This window comes from Mastigoproctus giganteus, chromosome 12 (genome assembly GCF_048544385.1).
Source record: "Mastigoproctus giganteus isolate SK-2022 chromosome 12, ASM4854438v1, whole genome shotgun sequence".
In the NCBI taxonomy this organism is placed as follows: Eukaryota; Metazoa; Arthropoda; class Arachnida; order Uropygi; family Thelyphonidae; genus Mastigoproctus; species Mastigoproctus giganteus.
Window position 1 is genome coordinate 111,148,768 of NC_143586.1, and position 18,736 is coordinate 111,167,503.

The following is an 18,736-nucleotide window of genomic DNA, read 5'->3' on the forward strand; positions in this document are numbered from 1 at the left end:
AGGCGAGTTACCTGTCTTTGCACCCTTTCAAGAAGCTCAATGTCTTTCTTTAGTTGCGGTCTCTATACTTGAACACAGTATTCCAAGTGTGGTCTAACATAAGCCTTATATAATGGGATTATCACGTCCCTATCTCTACTTGCAAAAGTTCGACAGGACACCGTAGGCCTTCCTTGCAAGCTGTTTACAATGCTCAGAGAATTTCATGTCTGACCGTATCGTAACACCCAAGTACCTTTCCTTCAGTACCGGGTTTAGTTGAACTCCACCAAGTGAATAAGTTATTTCGGGATTACTCTTTCCCAGGTGTAATACCTTACACTTTGTTGGATTAAAGCATAACTGCCATTTTTCTGACCATTCCTGAAGTCTTATCTTGGTCTCTCTGAAGAAGCTCAGCTTGACAGTGATCATTAACTACTCTACCAATTTTAACATCATCTGCAAATTTAGACATCACGCCCTCTATCCCTTCATCAATGTCGTTTATGAAAATTAAAAACAACAGCGGTCCTAATACTGATCCTTGGGGAACCCCACTTCTTACATCAACCCAATCTGAGGAATAGCCATTTATCACAACCCTCTGCCTCCTGCCCTGAAGCCATCCTTCTATCCATCTAAGGATTTTCCCAGTGATTCCAACCTGTTCCAGTTTATAAAGCAGCCACTCATGTGGGACTGAGTCAAAAGCTTTGCTGAAATCTAAATAAACAATGTTGAAATTATTCCCTAAATCCAGCTCGTGAGTGACCCTTTCGAAATAGCGAACCAGATTTGTTAAACATGATTTTCCCTTTACAAAACCATGCTGAGAATCCTTGAGAATTTCAATTCGATCCAAATGATCCTGAATTCCACCCTTGATCATTGCCTCCATGATTTTCCGTACTACTGAAGTCAGACTGACAGGTCGATAATTTCCAACTTCACTTTTAGAGCCACCCTTATGTATGGGAGATACATTTGCACTTTTCCATTCCAAGGGAATCTCCCCAGAGTCTAGTGATGCTCGCATAATTAGCCTCAATGGTTCAGTGCACTCGCTTGCCACCTCCCTTAAGATTATAGGGTATATTCCATCAACTCCAGGAGCCTTACTGGTCTGTAGGCTCGAAAGTTTTTTCATTAAATAATCTTGCGAAATTTCAATATCATTAATTACATATTTTTCAATTTCGCTCCCACAATTTCCCATTGCCACAAAAGGTTTTTCATTTGTAAATATCGATGCAAAATAAAAGTTGAGTTTATCTGCAACGGCAGCTGGTGTATTTAATACTATCCCCTTTCCCTTACGTAAAGGTCTGATCTGGTTTGTCCTGCTCTTCTTGGCATTTATATATGTGAAGAATTCTTTATCCCCCCTCTTTGCTCTGTTTGCTAGTGATTTCTCATAAACTGCCTTTGCCTCTCGAACCTTTTCTGTGGCTCTATTACAGATCACCTTGTAGCTGTCATAGGCTTCAATACTTTTTATTGCTCTGTAACCTTTCCATGCTACCTTTTTCTGCTCAAGTAATGTGGCAACTTCACTATTCATCCAACTTGGAACCCTCCTCGTAGAGTATTTTTTTAATGGTATATATGCATTCAAGGCATCTGTGATTAATGTTTTAAAAGCGTACCACAGTTCAAACATATTCATTTTCTGCACGATATCTACCCAGTTAATAGAGGCCATGTAGTACCTTAAGGCATCGTAATTTCCTTTTCTGAAATTAAAACCCATTCCTTTGCCTTTTACTTCTGCTACCTCTCTCGTCATCATCCACCGTAGAACTCCGTGATCACTTCCTGCTACTGGTTCCTCTACTGTCAACCCTGTTATGTCATCTGATTCATGTGTGATGATGAGGTCTAGGATATTCTTTTCTCTAATACTTTCCCTGACATGTTGATACAAATAACAGTCATCTAATTGATTTAAAAATTTTGTTCCCCATGTCGAGTTTCCTTCCCGTTTACTCCAATTAATTAGAGGCAAATTGAAATCACCCATAATAAGACATTGACGCTTACTTGCCCATTCCATTTGCATGTAGAGACTTTTGTCATAATCTTCACAATCACCTGGTCTGTAGATTACTCCTACTCGCATTATATAACATGCTTTCGCTCTAACATGGTTAGAGAATTTCGTTAAACATTGCATAACAGGGCATTTTTAAGCTTTTGTGCAGGGAAAACCCTGCTATTACGTTGGATGGAATTTTTCAACATTTCCACTCTTTTTGAATCCCCGCTGTTGACTTGCTAGTCAAAATAAAAATTATTGAGAAATCCACGTATTTTATTTTGTTGGGAAATTCCCGTGTTACGTTCTGTGCTATTGAACTTGTGGGAAAATCTAGATTTCAAAGTTTTATTACTATTGGATAGTATACCAGGCCATCCAAAAGATTTAAGTCATCCAGATGTTAAGTTATGTTCTTACCGCCACAGTTGTAGTGGTCTAATACAACTTCTTTCATTCGGCTGTTAGGTAAAGACATTATATCCACATTTAAAACTCATTACATCAGAAAATTGTTACAATGGATTTTGCAAAAAAAATTGATTCCGAATCTATTGAAGTAATGGAGGCATTGGAAACATTTCTCAATTGTGGACTGTATCAGAATCATAGTTTTATCGCTGAAAGAAGTAAAACCGTCAACGTTAAATGGGTGTGGAAAAATGGATGTCCAGAGTCAGTAGGCGCCTCCGTAGCCAGGTGGGAAGGAGCAGCAGTGCGTAGCACACGCTTCTTGATTAGACCGGGGTTCGAGCCCGTCACCACCAAATATGGAGAATGCGGAAAGGTCATGGAATGACCACCGTATATCCCGGAGCAATATGGCCTTAGTTGCTAATGCTCCTAAAAACCAAATAACAAACAAACAAACAAACCAGAGTCAGTTCATTCAGGAAATATGGTCCAACCGGCAGAAAACAAAAATCAGTGTGATGGTAGAACTTGCCACATGGTAGGAGGGGATGGTTTTGATGATATGACTACCGAAGCCCTCCTGGGTAGCACTGTTGATAGAATCGCCCTCCTCCCCACACAGGCTGGAAAAGACCCGAATTCGAATCCCGTCAGTGAAGGGAGGAATTTTTATGGGTCTTTTTCACAGTGTGGCTGAGTTTCTCGGGCGAGGGTAGCATGGGTTTTTTTTTTTTTTTTTTTCTCCTGGAAATTTAGGTTTTTTCGTCCAGCAAAACAGAAAAAGACCTCAGGACATGCAATTTATAGACAATATACATAGAGTGACATGGCCTTAGTTGCTGATGCTCCTAAAAAAATAAAAGATATGATTACTGAAGACGTTCAAGAATTACTGGTAGAAAGAGATGCCTGCATAGAGGATTTGGTGCAAATGGCATCGGAGGTAAAATCAAATCAATTCAGATGATGATAGCGCAGATGAAAATTCTAAACTCCCAAATTTTACGCTAAAAAGCATAGGGGAAGGCATAAAGTTAGCTGAGCAATTAGAATCTTATTTTTTGAATGCAGATTCTTGAACGAAAGGAGCCCAGAGTTCAAAAGGGAGCTTCAAAAATGCCTAGTTCCATACAATGAAATTCACAAAGATTTATCAAGCAAAAGCAAACAAACCCAGATTACTGATTTTTTTTAAAGAGAACAGAAGATACATTGAAACCTAGAATGGTGTATTTTTGTTAGCTTTTGCAACGTAGCTCCCCCCCCCCCCCCTTTGTACATTTTCTTAGTCCCATATAACAGTTTCGCACAGCACGACATTTTGAAGGAGCCTAATAACTGTGTTAATAGAGGGTTACCTGTATACTGTTGCATGATGCCAAAGATTTTGCTGTAGAAAAATTTATCAACTTTTTTTATACTTATTGTATTTAGTAGTGGCAGAATGATGCAATGAAGCAAGCTTATACAGTATCAGCCAAAAAAAAAAAACCCACCCACTTCATTTGCCTGTTGCACATCCTTTTTGATAATTTGTCTAATCCTTTAAATTTATTCAGGCTACCTATTTCTACAAACCAGGTGAAGCTTGTCCCAGAAATCAGCTGCTCTCTAACTGAAATCAAACTTTTGCTCATATGTCCTGCAACCTTCTTTTTCCAATTTAAATTTGTTTGTGTGCGTGTGTGTTGAAATAATCAGCATTTATTTTATTTACATTTGATTTTTGGACTTCATTCCTTCTAATCTTTGACAAGTCTGTTTGAGTAGCCAGGTGGGCAGGAGCAGCAGTGCATAGCACACGCTTCTTGATTAGACCGGGGTTGAGCCTGTGACCACCAAATACGGAGGATGCGGAAAGGTAAGGGAATGATCACCGCATATCCCCGGAGCAGTATGGCCTTAGTTGCTAATGCTCCTAAAAACCAAATAACAAATAAACAAGTCTGTTTGAGTTAAGATTTACCCTCCAAAGTATTTCTTTCCCAATTTTTCCATATTCTGCTTTTATTTACTTTTCATATGAGTATTGCTTAGGTTTGGTAAGCCAAACCTAAGCAATACTTTAGATATTCCCATAGAAAGAAATCAAGTGGTGACAAATCGAAAGATAGCTAACCAGCTGCACAACAAGGTCTTGCATGTTATAATGCCGGAAACATTGGCATTTAAAATAATTGTATGAATTGCTGCATTCATTCTTGGGGATCTTTTATTTCTTCCATTTGACAGGTCAAGTTTTGGCCTTTTGAGGCTTGGGATGTTCTCACATTAGAAATGAGTAACTGAAATTGCTAATGTTATTTGAATATAAATAGCATTGCCAAAAAAAGTAAAGTCACTATTGAAAAATCAAGTATTATCATGACAGGTGGCCTCTGTTAACAGACTTATTCCAACTGGTGAATGTGTATTGAATCATAAATGAGTAGCAGAGATTTCCCAGGTGGGGGATCCAATTCACACAACATTTTAAAATTCCTTTAACCCCTGGTGCTGTGCCATATTTGCCCTACACAGCAAAGTAGTGGAGTGGTACTATAGGGTTATATTTCAATACACCTGTTGAAATAATTTGAAAATTGTAGGCATTTTTGCAATAAGTTTTCTGTCTTGGTCTCTCTACAGTTGATCAACTTTTAGCTTTTGAAGCTTGCATTTATTAGGGGCAACCCACAAGACAACCTAAATAAATTGCTAATATTTTAATGTAAATAACATTTCCAAAAAAGTTAATGTTATTTATTTAAAACTCACAGCACTTGAAACATCTGTCACCGTTATGATAGATATTTCAGGATTTACTACTCTGTTATCAGACAGTGGGGGCCCCTATTAGCATGAATGCAGAAATGCATACAATTTTCAGATTACGTTGCCCCTTGATCATAACTGGTTCCACAAAAATGAATGTAAACCAAAATTATTGTTAATCAAATATATGAAATAAGTGTTAAAGGCCTTTGTGAAAAAGGTTTCACAAAAAAATAAATACCAGTACTTTATAATGCACATTATTTGAACATATCATATTAGTAAATAAATAAAAAAAATTCTTGCCTTTAGCTGAAAGGTTGTTATGCAGTGTCTTTTTTGCATAGCGGTTGTTGCATAACTTTAATGGCATTTTTGTATTTTTAATAATGTCTTGCTTTGTTTTTAGTGAAATTCTTCTGTGCAAACAATGCAAGAAAAAAAGCTTTTTATTTTCTATTACACCAAATTTTGAGACCATTACTATTAATTTATTAAAACCACAACAAATTTGCAGAAAGTTGAGATGGGCTTCAAGCATTGATAAGTGAAACCACATGACTTTAGAGTACTGTGATTGGGCAAAAAATGAATGCGTGGAATTTAGAGTGCTTTGAATGGCCAAAAATGATTGTGTGGCTTATGAGTGCTTTTCTTGGCGCAAAATAATGGCTAGATGTTATTGGACTGGTATTGTTAATTAAATGAATGAGACTTAATAAGAGATCACTGTATTTCAGTGCTGTGCCAGTGTTATGTTACTGCAGTTTTATGTTACCATAAAACTGCAGTTCTACCTTTCCCCAGTTTAAATGTGTACACAAATTTTGTGTATCTTTATTAAAATTTTATTTTTCTATACACAACTTGACTGCTCACTTGAACTTAGTACATTATTCACTGGTCGGCATGTTTGCTGTAGAAGTTAGAGGTTCTGTGGTTGCTGAGAGGGAGAGGGGGGTGCAGCTGAACTGTTTAACTGTAACTCTTGGCTGATCTTGAAACAACTTTTGCAATTTCTATTGTTATTGCCTTCTGATGCATTCTCCTTATTGGAGGTTGGTAATCACCATGCTGTAACTCTCTCTGTCTTGGGTGAGATGAAAAAGGTCCTTTCTTTGATAAGTCTGATGTCCCATCAAGATCACACTTTAAGTGCTTCTATAAGCTTTACATGTTGTACCCGATCAAAAGCCTTTTCAAAGTCTGTGAAGCAGATGAACACCCTTCTGGTGTTTTCTGCATATTTGTAATAGCACTTTCATACCTAGGAAAGCTTCTGTTGTGCCTAGTCTGCTTTGGAATCCAAATTGGGTGTCAGAGATTACTGATTCGCATTTTTTGTAAACCCTATTTTGGATAATCCGTAGCAACAGCTTCAACGTGTGGCTCATCAGACTAATAAGATGAAAATCATTGCACGAGGTGTTGTTCTTTTTTTCGAAGAGGGATGAATGAAGACATCAACCAGTCGTTGGCAGGGATCCATTTAGATATATTTTATTGAACATTTTTGTTAGACCTTTCAAATTTTCTTCATCTAGAAGTTTCACTATTCAATTGAGATTTATTGTGGGCCGACTGCCTTGCCAGTCTTTGTCACTCCCAGAGCATATTTTACTTTAGAGTGTAGAATTTCTACACTAATATCCTGTCTGGCATCATCAAAAAGCATCTTGATGCAAGTTTCCTACAACTTCTTTTTGTAATCACCTCTTAATACTGATTGATTCTGGGCATTCTTTATTGTATATGGCATCCTTCTGCTTATATTTCCTGTTAATTCTTTTAGCTTCTTGTGTAATTATTATTACAATTGTCACTAGTTTAGGCTCTGGCCAGCTCAGCTTGCGATTGTGTTTCCTTCTATTTCTAAACATGTGCAATTCATTATACAGAGAAACCTAATTGGAGTGCCTAAATGAAGTGCCCTGTTATGTGCACTTTTATAGCCAGCCTGATTTGCATGTTCCAGACCTTAAAATTGTATTCTGGTGTAATATTTGAATTTCTCATGTTAAATTTCAATCATCGCATCAGATTTCATAAAATTATATAATTACATTTGAAATATTTTCGAAAAACACATTGTAATTTGGGACACTGGTGTATATTTAGTTATTCTTATCTTCTTTATTATGAGTATACAGTGTAACCTTGATATACCGTGGGTATCAGGCGACAACTTTAATACCCATGGTATAAGTAAAGCTCATTCTAGCCGAAAAAGTTTTATAATTTTTTTAAACACACTTTATGTAGTAATTAAATACCTTATTTACTAATGTTATGAGTATACAGACTAAAATAAAATTATTAAAGATTATATCATTCCCTTTACATTCAACTAATATACAATGCTGTTATTTACTAACATTTTATGCATCAGTTTTGATGAAATAGTCATGTAATTTAGTTTGCTGGAACTGATGATAGGATTTTTTTATTTATATATATATATATATATATATAATAATGATGTTCACTATCACTCTGACATGCCATCACCTTATTAATGTTTTCAAGTGCTGTTAATTTCTGGTGCTTTTTCTTTAAGGCAGTCATCCACATTATCTTCTGAGTCACTCCCTATGTCGCCGACCGGGCTAGCTGGGTGGGTGAAGTGCCTGCCTGGCAACCCAAAGGAAAGTACTGCAAAAACCTTGGGAGGTGCATTATGGCCACAGAAGCCTATGCGCCAACAACTACCAAAAAAAAAAAAAAACCTCCCTATGTCACTGGCCTTCTGTTTATTGATTGTCTTCCCACTGTTAACGGAAGCTGTAATTTCTGATTTCTCAGGTAATGGGAAACTGATGCTTCTGATTCCACCTCAATCCAAACAGCCAGGGCATTTGCTCTAAGACTTACATCAAGTACGTTACAAACAGCCTTTGCTTCTTGTTCTTAAAATATGCTAATTCAAGGTTATTATTCGTGATCTCATCTTCTCCAATACATTTTTTCCAGCAGTTTTCAGTTGCTGTTGAGCTTACTTTCTCCCATACCAATCCAGTATGCTATACATTCTTACAGTGTTGATGTTTGTTTATAACACCGGGAAGTAGCTTACCACGATAGCAGTTTTTGAGGGCTCAAATGCTGTTTGATCCGTGGGCCGAATTAGTGCGGTTATATTCCTTGGCAGAAATGCGACTCTCGTCTTGCCATCTTTAAATTTTGGGACATCAGCCAAGGGATGAGCTGGATGAGTGAACCAACAGTAACAGATTTTTCAAACCATGAAGCAAAAATTCATTCATCATCCAAGAATTGGAACTATTTTTATAAGTCACAGGTAGAGATTTCATGTTGATGTGCTTAAAGCGCTTGGGACTTAGACGTTTACTGATTTTCAATGGCTTTAGCTTTTAATTTCCAGTGTTGTTTGTGCACAGTAATTCACTCTTTGTTAGTTTTCGTGCCCACTTTGTGGGTGCCTTTTTAAGATCCAGTGTCTTGTCAGTGAGCTGTTTTGTCACAGTTGTACAACCATTCATCTGTGAATTCACCATCTTGAATTAAATTATGCAGAAATTCAGGAAGCGCTTCTGTTGCTGTAGTGTCACCAGATGCAGATTTGCCTACAAGACTAACCTGAGATATCCCATGATGAGTCTTCCATTTCCAAAGCCACCCTTCAGAAGTTTTAAATGTTTCATCATCTCCACCAAATAGCTTATGAAATTTAAGCATCAGTGCTTTCTAATTTACTGTTTTTTACTGTATTTTTGTTACTGTTTAGGAACAATATAATAAAGGTAGAGAACATGAAAGACAATATGACTGCTAAGTAGTAATGTGCAGTTTAAAATTCCAAAATAAAGCATTGCATTGAATTAGTATTAGCATTAGTAGAGGCATATGATGCAAGGAAGCAAGCTTATACAGCATCAGAAAAAAAAAACCCTTCTCATCTCACGGATCCATTTGTTCCAAATATTTGTCTAGTTTTGCCTTGAATTTATTTAAGCTATCAACTTCCACAACAGGTGGAAGTTTGTTAAAGCAATTAATGTTACCTGCTGGCTAAAGGCAAATTTCCGCATGTCTATTCTACAACAGTCTTCCTTCAGTTTGAATGCCCTGTCAGGTTTGCAATCTGAGCAAGAGGAAGAATCCTATCAGCATTAAGCCTGCTCAATCGATTTAAGGCCTTATACACCTCAATCAGATCGTCTCCAGATGCCGCAACTTGCAGATCTTTTCTTCATAAGAGCACCCCTTCATTCCCCTCACCAGTCTCGTTGCCCTTCTCTGTACTCGTTCTAGCAACTCTACATCCTTCCTAAAATTGAGGCTTCCAGACCTGTACGAAGTACTCAATGTGTGGCCTGACCATTTCCTTATATGAGAGGATAATCACCTCCTTATCCCTGCTCGCAAAATTCTTGTATATCATTGACAAGACCCCCATGACCTACTCTGGCTGCCTGTCTGCACTGCTCAGAAAACTTCATATCCGACTGCACAATTACCTCCAGTCTCTTTCATTCTCTGCTTCCCTGAATGTAACACCACCCATTTGGCACATTTCTCTGGGGTTACTGCTACCCATATGCAGTACTTTGAATTTGTCAATGCTAAACTTCAGTTGCCACTTCTCATCCCATCTGCGAAACATTTCCAGATCATGTTGCAACAGCATACTGTTATTAAAAACCCTGCTAACCTTTGTATCATCTGCAAACTTTGACATTAAGCTTGATATACCTTCATCACTATCATTGATAAATATACAAAACAACAATGGGCCCAACACAGAACCCTGAGGGACAACACTAATAACATTAGTCCACGAAAAGCAGTATCCATTGATTACCACTCTGTCTTCTCCCACTCAACCATCCTTTTATCTAGAGCAGCAGTTTACCTCCAGTGTTATACTGCTCCAATTTGTGCAGCAGTATCAAAAGCCTTCCTAAGATCCAAGTATATGATATCAAAATTATTCTTTGGATCCAGTTCCTTTGTTGACTACATCATGGTATCAATCAGATTGGTCAAACAAGACTTCCCATAAACAAACCCATTCTTTGTCTGAATTTTTACTGCTGTCTTATCTAGATAATCCTGCAGTGCTTCTTTAACCAGGGACTCTGCTATTTTCCCCAGAACAGAAGCCAAAATAACAGATTTGTAATTACTCATGTCACCCTTTAATTCCCCTTTGTGAATTAGAGATATATTTGCACATCTACATTCCATGCAGACCCTTGAGTCCAAGGATGCTCTCATAATTATGGATAAGGGTTTACTTACTTCCTTTGCTACCTCCTTTAATATAACTGGATAGATCCCATCCACCCCAGGAGCCCTTTCTTATGTTTAACTTCAGTGATTTCTCCTCCACTTTGCTATCAATTATTACAAAATCATTTAACTCCCTCTTACAGTTTGATAAACATCTGGCCCTCTCCTCCTCGAATAACTCGTCATGTACAAATGTAGATGCAAAATACTCATTTAGTTTGGCAGCTATCTGAGAATGATCATCTACAGTCAAACCATTGATATCAAGTGGACCAATCTGATTCGTCCCCTTCCTTTTAGAATTTATATAAGTAAAGAAGTCTTTGATTTTCTTTGCATCATTTGCCGAAGATTTCTGATAATCTGCTTTCACTTTCACAACCTCTTTTTTTGTGCAACTTGATTACAGACTAGCTTATATCTACCATAGGCTTCTGTGTTGCCTGATAATTTATATACATCCCTTGCATTTTTCTTCTGCCACTAGTCTCATTAGTTCATCTTTTTTCTTTTCTTTTTTTTTATTTATTTTTTTCTTTATTTATTATTTAATTATTTATTTTTTGTATGAAAACCCCAAACATGAGAGGTTTTTGAACCTATAGTACTTTGTATCGTGCTTGGGGTCAAGGTTGAGAAGACGAAAGAAGATATTCATTGACATTAGACTTGAACTTTTGAAGACTGTAATTTTCAGGAAATATATACGAAGGAAGATGAAAAGTTCGTTCTGTGAGTTTGAAGTTGAACAGTAAATGGATGTTGGCTGGTAGCGGCACTTGTTCGGACTGTTTTGAAACAGAGAGCGGGAATTATAGAAGCAAATTCAGAAGAACAGTGCCCATGGAAGTATCTGTAGAAAAGGCAGGCATGCAACAGAAACATTACATCTATGAGACAGCGAGTGGAGAGACTGTTAGAGATGGGTCATTAATTAACCTAACTGCCCTCTTCGGAATGGAATCTAGAAGCCTGATAAGAGGTTTTCGTGGTATCGCCCTAGATGTGGGAACAATATTCCTTGGTAGGGCGGATTTGCGATTTGTACAGAGTGAACAGCTGTTTGGAAGAAAAGTAACGCTGAGAGCAAAAGAGAAAACCATTTTTTTTACATGCAGAGGATGCAATATTTGTAATGTGCTTGTCCCAAGAGAGTTTAAAAGTCAGGGTAATCCCCCAAAAGAGATATATCATTTTGCCTAGAAATCGCCAAAGATAAGCATAGGAGCAGAAGAATCCTTTTTGCAAGATATAACACAAGACTGAGTTTTAGAAGGATTGAAATTAACTAAGGTGTCTTTGCCACACTGGAGAATTACCTGGAGATCGGCATTTAAGGAATTGGTAGCAGATTTTCGAGAAGTTGAAGCTGATTGAGCAGGACAAGGTTTTTCAAAATGGAAAGTGGAATGCAATGTGCTATCATTGGCAAAACTATGGAGAGGATTTCCAGTCAATGGAAAGTCATTAATATACAAGAGTAAAAGAGTGGGGGGAAAGAACTGAACCTTGGGGGACACCGGCATTAGTGGAGAAGTTAGAAGACAGAGCCATCAGTGAGCAATCAGAGAGAAAACTGGATAACCAATTAGAAAAAAAAAGTTGGCAAACCATAAGATGGAAGCTTGTTTAGAAGACTTTCCTTTGAGATGCCAAGAGCAACTGCTTGTGTTTCAACGAACTTTTCCATTGAATTTGTCCATAAATGGGTAACATAAGCCAGATATGACCAGTGGATCGGACACTGATGGAATCCATACTGGCATTCGTTGATCAGACAGAAGGTTTGTAGGTAGTTTAAGAGTTGGTGGTTAATTGATTTCTCCATTACTTTAGAAAGAGTAGAAGTAATTGCAAAGGGACGATAATAAGATGGGAGGAATTTGTCACCCTTTTTAGGAACTGGGTGGGTATGAGAAAATTTCCACGCAGAAGGAAAAACACCTTTGGAATAAGAAATCGAAAAAAGGTGGCAAAGAACAGAAGTAAGTTCAGGAGCACAGGTTTTGAAAACAAGTGGAGAAATACCATCAGGACCTGGAGCTTTCTGAGTATCATTTCGTCAAAATCCTTCTGACATCATTTTGAGGGAAGACCACAGGAGCCATTGAATGGAACATGTTGGGAATGGTGAGAAGTATTTTACCAAGATCATTAATACATAAGTTGGAAGAAAAATGGGATGCTAGCAGGTTAGCTTTATCCTTGGCTGAAGTGACAACAAAACTATCTGGTTTTGAATCCTTGGCTGAAGTGACAACAAAACTATCTGGTTTTGACAGAGATGGGCAAAAGTTGCGACCAATAGTTTTGACAAGATATCAGAATCTAGTTTGGACTGATTAATAACCGCTTTATAAAATTGTTGCGAACTTTGGCATAGACAGAAAATGAAACTGAAGAATTGGGAACGAGCCAATTACGATATGCAACATTCTTCTCTTGAACAGCTTTAGCACATTTATTGGGAAACCAAGGTTTAGATAAAGGACGAGATTTTAAAGTGGAGTGTGGAATAAAAGGATTCCATTCCTACAAGAATAATTTCATTTACACATCAGAAGACAAACATCAGAAGTTTTGAAACAGTAATCCGACCAAGGAAAAGAAGAAAAGAAATCTCGCAGGTCATCCCATTTTGCAATCTTGTAATGCCAAACAACATGAGGTCGGGAATAGCCATTAGATAAAGGCTCCATTGGAGAAGAGACAATCACCAAGTTGTGATCTGAGGTGCCTAAAGGACCACTCACTTCGAATGTGTACTTAGAAGGGTTGTTTGTGAGAAAAAGATCAAGTGTGTTGGCTGTGTCGTCAGGATTGTCCGGTATTCTGGTAGGTAAATTTAGGTAGGTAAACTTAGTTTTTAAATAGTTATACTTAACTTTATACAATGATTCGCCCACCAGTGAACTCCTCTTCCTCTGCTCAAGCCTGATATGGTATCATCTTCGTGATATAATGAACAGGTATTTCTAATTTTTAAATATTCTTGCTCACTTTTGAATTCCTCCATTACATTGTATGCATAGCGCTTTAGCCTTCATGAACCAGGCAAACGCCCCGTTACCCTAAAGGCATAAGGTGACAATGCGTCAAACTTGACCAAGCCACAACGCATCGCATTACTCGGATCCCTAGGGAAATGCTCCCTCTCCTCAATCTTTAGTGTTAAGTACACTTGTTTCAACCATTTAAGCTTTCTTGTGTTCTCACAGTCATCACTGTGGAACGCGAATATAAAAATTGCAAGCTTCACAGTGTCAGAGGGGAAGAACTACGAGGAATTAAAGACTAACCGCTAAAAGTGAGCATTGTTTACTGCTTCCAAGTGATCTTAAAACCGAAATCAGGCATGTCACAAAAACAGAATAACTTGCAACAATCAGTCTGCCTAGCCTGCCGCGACGGGAAGGAACCAACCATTCGATGTCATGTATGCAAATTTACCTTTTGTGCCCACTCGGTTAAAACAGACATCGCACATCTTTTCAAACAACGTCAGAAAAGGTTCGCATGTGACAAATGCCTTGGAGATGTCTCTGAATTACCTGAACTTCATCTCTCCCAGACTGAAACTGGCCCTAGTGACCAGACAATCCCTGATCCAAATCAACACTCTCAGTCAAATACTGGTTTGCCTGATCCTTCACTCATGACCGTCGCAGGCGTTGAAGCAGTAGACAACGCAACGTCACATGACGGCACTGCCAATCACGTTATATGCAGCACTAATTACTCCAATTTTCCATCAGATCATAATAATGATCAAAATTGTGCCTCGAACGCTAACGTATTCTCCACCTCAAGCCAGTCACTAGTCACAACAGATACTTTCCAAGTCGAAGGTAATTCTCCAAGAATTAATGCCGAAATCACAGTGTCGACGCCTCCTCTACAGCCAGACAGTGCAGATTTCGTGATCCACCTAATTTACCAATTAAGGTCCCAAATTGAAGATCTCAAGGATGAGGTTTACTCACTGAGAAACCAAAATAAGCATATCACTCATATGCTCTCGGACCTCTGCTCTTTGGCTAGCCAAAATGGCAAGCTGACATCTCAGGCACCAATAATACCCAAAAGGACAAAAACCACTCATCCAGTAAAGCCTCCTAGCCTTATAAAGCCTGGCTCCCACACCCAAATCCAATCAAGACAATCACTAGGGAGTTCTGCAGACACTCTGACTGAGCATGTTAGCATGGACCGATCATGCACTCATCAGAAAGACACACTCAGACACTCAGTGGCTGGTGAGCAACCACAGCTTCATGCTATCGAAGAAGTATCCCAGCGAGAGAACCGACCAGGAAATAAAGACTCCCTACAGGCTCAAGAACAAAACAATAATCTAACTAACGCCCATCATGTTTTGCCTACCTCATATGCTGGCGTGCTTACTAACAGCCCTTCTAGTTATACCTACGTCCCATCTGGAGATATACAAAACTCCCTCATTCCAGCAGCCAACCCCGCCCCATATTCCTCAGGATGCCGCCGAGCTACCAATATTGATCGCCCTCCCCCATCATGCTGTTATCACTAACCAGGCCTCTCTATCCCGCCAAGTAACAGCCTCCAAATCTCGTCTGACACTGGCCGAGAAATATAATATCTCCGTCGTTCCCACCAGAGCCAAGATCTTCGCCTCCAGATTTGGACCTGGAACCTCTCCTGAATCTATTAGGAGAATGTTTATTAAGGAGCATAACCTCCCAGTTCAGGTTAAACGGCTTAAAAGTCGGCAAACATCCTATGCCTCCTTCCTTATAATGTGCTCACCCGCTGTCTACAAAAAGGTTGTAGATCCTGCCTCTTGGCCCCAAGGAATATATATCAGACCATTTTCTGAGGAAAACAGACCCCATCAACAATCTCAACTAATTCACCCTCCTCGATAGCAATCAAGGCCTCAAGGAGACAAGTATGAATGCTCCATGCTCCGGGTATCGTCTCAAAATGTGCGCAGCATAAGTCGCAATTATACTAGTGGTGAACCACATCGGCATCATCAAACTGATTCCATCAGCCTGCGATCACCAGTAATAAACAGTTCGGGAATGCTCATCCCAACATGGGTCACGAATCGACGAACTCGAAAGCCTGACATCAATAAAAACAAGGCATGTGCCTTAAAAAAAGATCCCCCGGAATTATGCAGTCAGAGTTTTGTACCAGAATGTTAGAAGCCTTTGCAATAAGCTGGATACCGTTGACCAAATTCTCCTCGCCAGTGATATCGATATCCTCTGTGTCACCGAGACCTGGCTGGATAAAGACCAGGAATATTTTATATCCTGTGTTTCAGCTGGATATAAATCTGCTTTCACTTCCAGAGTTGGGCAAAGAGGAGGTGGTGTTGCAATTTTCTTTAAGAGCTCACAAACCTCACTCATTCATCAAGTCTCTAGCCAAACATCAGCGTACGAAGCGCTTGCTGTTACTCTCAGCTACCATAGGGTTCTCATAGATGTAATTGTTATATACATACCCCCAGCACCTTCTTACGAAGCCATCCATGAAATATCTAACTGGATCATCAACCAGCTTCATCCTTCAGCCTTGCACTTCGTCTGTGGAGATTTTAATCTTCCTCCTCAGCTAGCTAACCTTCAGCAAATGCTCCTATCAAACTTATCTTGTACAGGGTTACAAATGATCAACGATCTCCCGACAAGAGGTAACAACCAATTAGATCTCATCCTTGCTTCTTTTCCCTGCACACCTGATTACCTGCCAGAGACTTATTTCAATTCGGACCACAAGCCAATTGCAGTTCTTTTACACATACCTGCTCCAAACTTCAATATTGTGAATTCGACTAATACCAAAGTAATAGTAAGTCCCAGGTTTTTGAGTATTTCAAAATGTGTTGAGGCTGCCTCTGTCATCCCATGGACAGTCTTAGAAAATTGTGACCTAGAAATTGCAGTGAATTTGCTGACTAACTGGCTTAAGACTATTGCGACATTTGCAGCATCAAAAAGAATTTCCATCATGCCTCGGTCCAGAGCATGGTGGACTCCCCATCTTAACATGAGCTTCAAGTTAAAGCAGCATCTGCACAAAATGTGGAAGCAGTCGCACAGTATCCATGACAGGATAGCCTACTCCAAAGCTCGTGCAACATTTAATAAGCAGAAGTCAAAAGCAATTAAGCATTATATGGATAGAACCCTTCGTAGCGGAAAATGTCCCTACTCTGAGCGGCCTTCTGATTTCCCCCAAAATCTTGAACCTGTCCAGTGGCTTGACTTCATATCTAGATTTGCTTCGAACATGGAACAATGTCCTGATCTTCATACTCCAACAACCAGAATCCCGCCTGACACTCTGTCGGCAGTATCAATCTCCAGGGAACAGCTTATTGCTGCCATTAATTCTACATCAGCTTCTGCGACAGCAGGTGCTGATGGAATTCCCCAATTCATTATTAAATGTCTCAGCCCATATATTTTGGATCCCCTTCTAACTATTTTTAATGCTGTTTTGTCAACCCACTTCTTTCCCCAGCAGTGGAATATCTACCTTGTGAAGCCTGTCCCCAAAACTCAATCTCCTTCACTTCTTAAGCATTACCGGCCAATCTCCAATGCCTCAAGTCTTCTAAACCTCCTTGAGAAGGTACTTCTCCCCGTTCTAACTAAACAACTTCTTCCACATCAGCCTCCTCAAATCCATTACTCCCTTCCTCATAGATCCACTGTGACTAACCTCTTAGCCACCACCAGCTCTGTCCTCTCTGCATTTGAATCTCAAGCAGAGCTTGCAGTCACCTATGTAGACATTGAAGCAGCTTTCGACTCTATAAACGTTCCTGCAATGCTGAAGCTATTTTCTGACCACTACCAGATCAAGGGAGACACTCTACAGTTCCTCACGTCACTCCTTCGAAACAGAATAATCCAGCTTATTGTCCATGGGCACATATATGAGCGAAGTATCTCTTCAGGCATGCCACAGGGTGGTGTCTTATCTGGGCTCTTGTTCACAGCACTTATCTCTCCACTTGTTGAGTCCAGGTATGATATCTTATGTTATGCAGATGATATAAAGCTCCTCACACCGATGTCTCCACACGATGATCTTCTCATGATAACAGGATCAATTAATAATACACTGACGGAAATTGAAAACTACCTCAACCAGTTCGGATTAAAAATAAACCCAGAGAAATCTGAATTTATGATATTCTCTTTAAAGAAAACGCCTTCTTATATTCAGCCCATTCTGTGTAATTCTCCAATTCCCATCGTCAATAAGCATACTGATCTCGGGGTTGTGTTTGATCCTAAGCTCTGCTTCAGTTACCATATAGACAAGCTCCTCACCCTGGCAGCTCGACTCCGATGGATTGCCAAACAGCATCTACATTATATAAATAAAGTCACAACTACTAGAAAATATGTAAAAACCACTGTATACTCTCCGCTTTTATATGCTGCAGAGATATGGGCATCAGCTGCCACTAGCACAATCAGGCCACTTTTTTATGCTGAGTACTGGCTCTTAAAATGGGCCATAAACAAACACAAACTTCCCCCACAGCTAAGGACAACTGAAATGGCCAGCTTGATTCAGATTCACAGGCTCCCCACGCTGATTTGGGTGAAACGTCTTACCACGACTATCAAAATGATGGTTGGCGAGATTTCGGCACCATCATTCTGGGACCTGTGCTCATGGAGAATCCCTCAGTCTTCCCTCAGAGCGACTCCAACTCTATGCCCACATCACAGCCGTCTCCACCTATCTGATAGGTTTCTGCCTTCTCAGCTACTTTCGTGTGCCCAGTCCTTGGATGCTGACCTTAACAAGTTCGCTTCTGATAGGGAATACAGATGTCGCATCCTTGAATTGTACTTCCCTGTCCCTGATCCTTCTCCTCGAAGCTCGTCTTAATGCTGCAAGCCATCAATACCACCTGATATATGAAGACGGCATACTAACTCTTCAGTATGACAGTTAGTAATGATGGACTAACTACTTCTGTTCAGTGCCAAGAACATTGCCTGTTTATACTACTATATGTATATGAAATTATCTGTTTCCGCCAATATCTTCTTTATATATTGTATTGTAAATAACTGTATGATACTTGGAGTTTGGAATTGTACTTCCGCATATGCATTTCCTATGTTTTATATATCAATGTTCCCTATTTATATTGTATTATTACTGTTAACCCCTGGCCTGGTGGCCGTGAAGGGCAACATTGCAATCTATCAAATTGTATCATTATTATTGCAATAAAGATTTCTTAAATGAACAATGTGTGCAAGGTCATTAGTAATT

General features: G+C 39.2%; 1 protein-coding gene across 1 annotated transcript in view; it reads left to right on the forward strand.

Moving 5' to 3' along the window:
* The window catches only part of LOC150077339 (U1 small nuclear ribonucleoprotein 70 kDa-like), a 230,287-nt gene that overhangs the window by 40,530 nt on the left and 171,021 nt on the right, over nucleotides 1-18,736 (forward strand). The gene's annotated exons all lie outside the window — the stretch shown is intronic.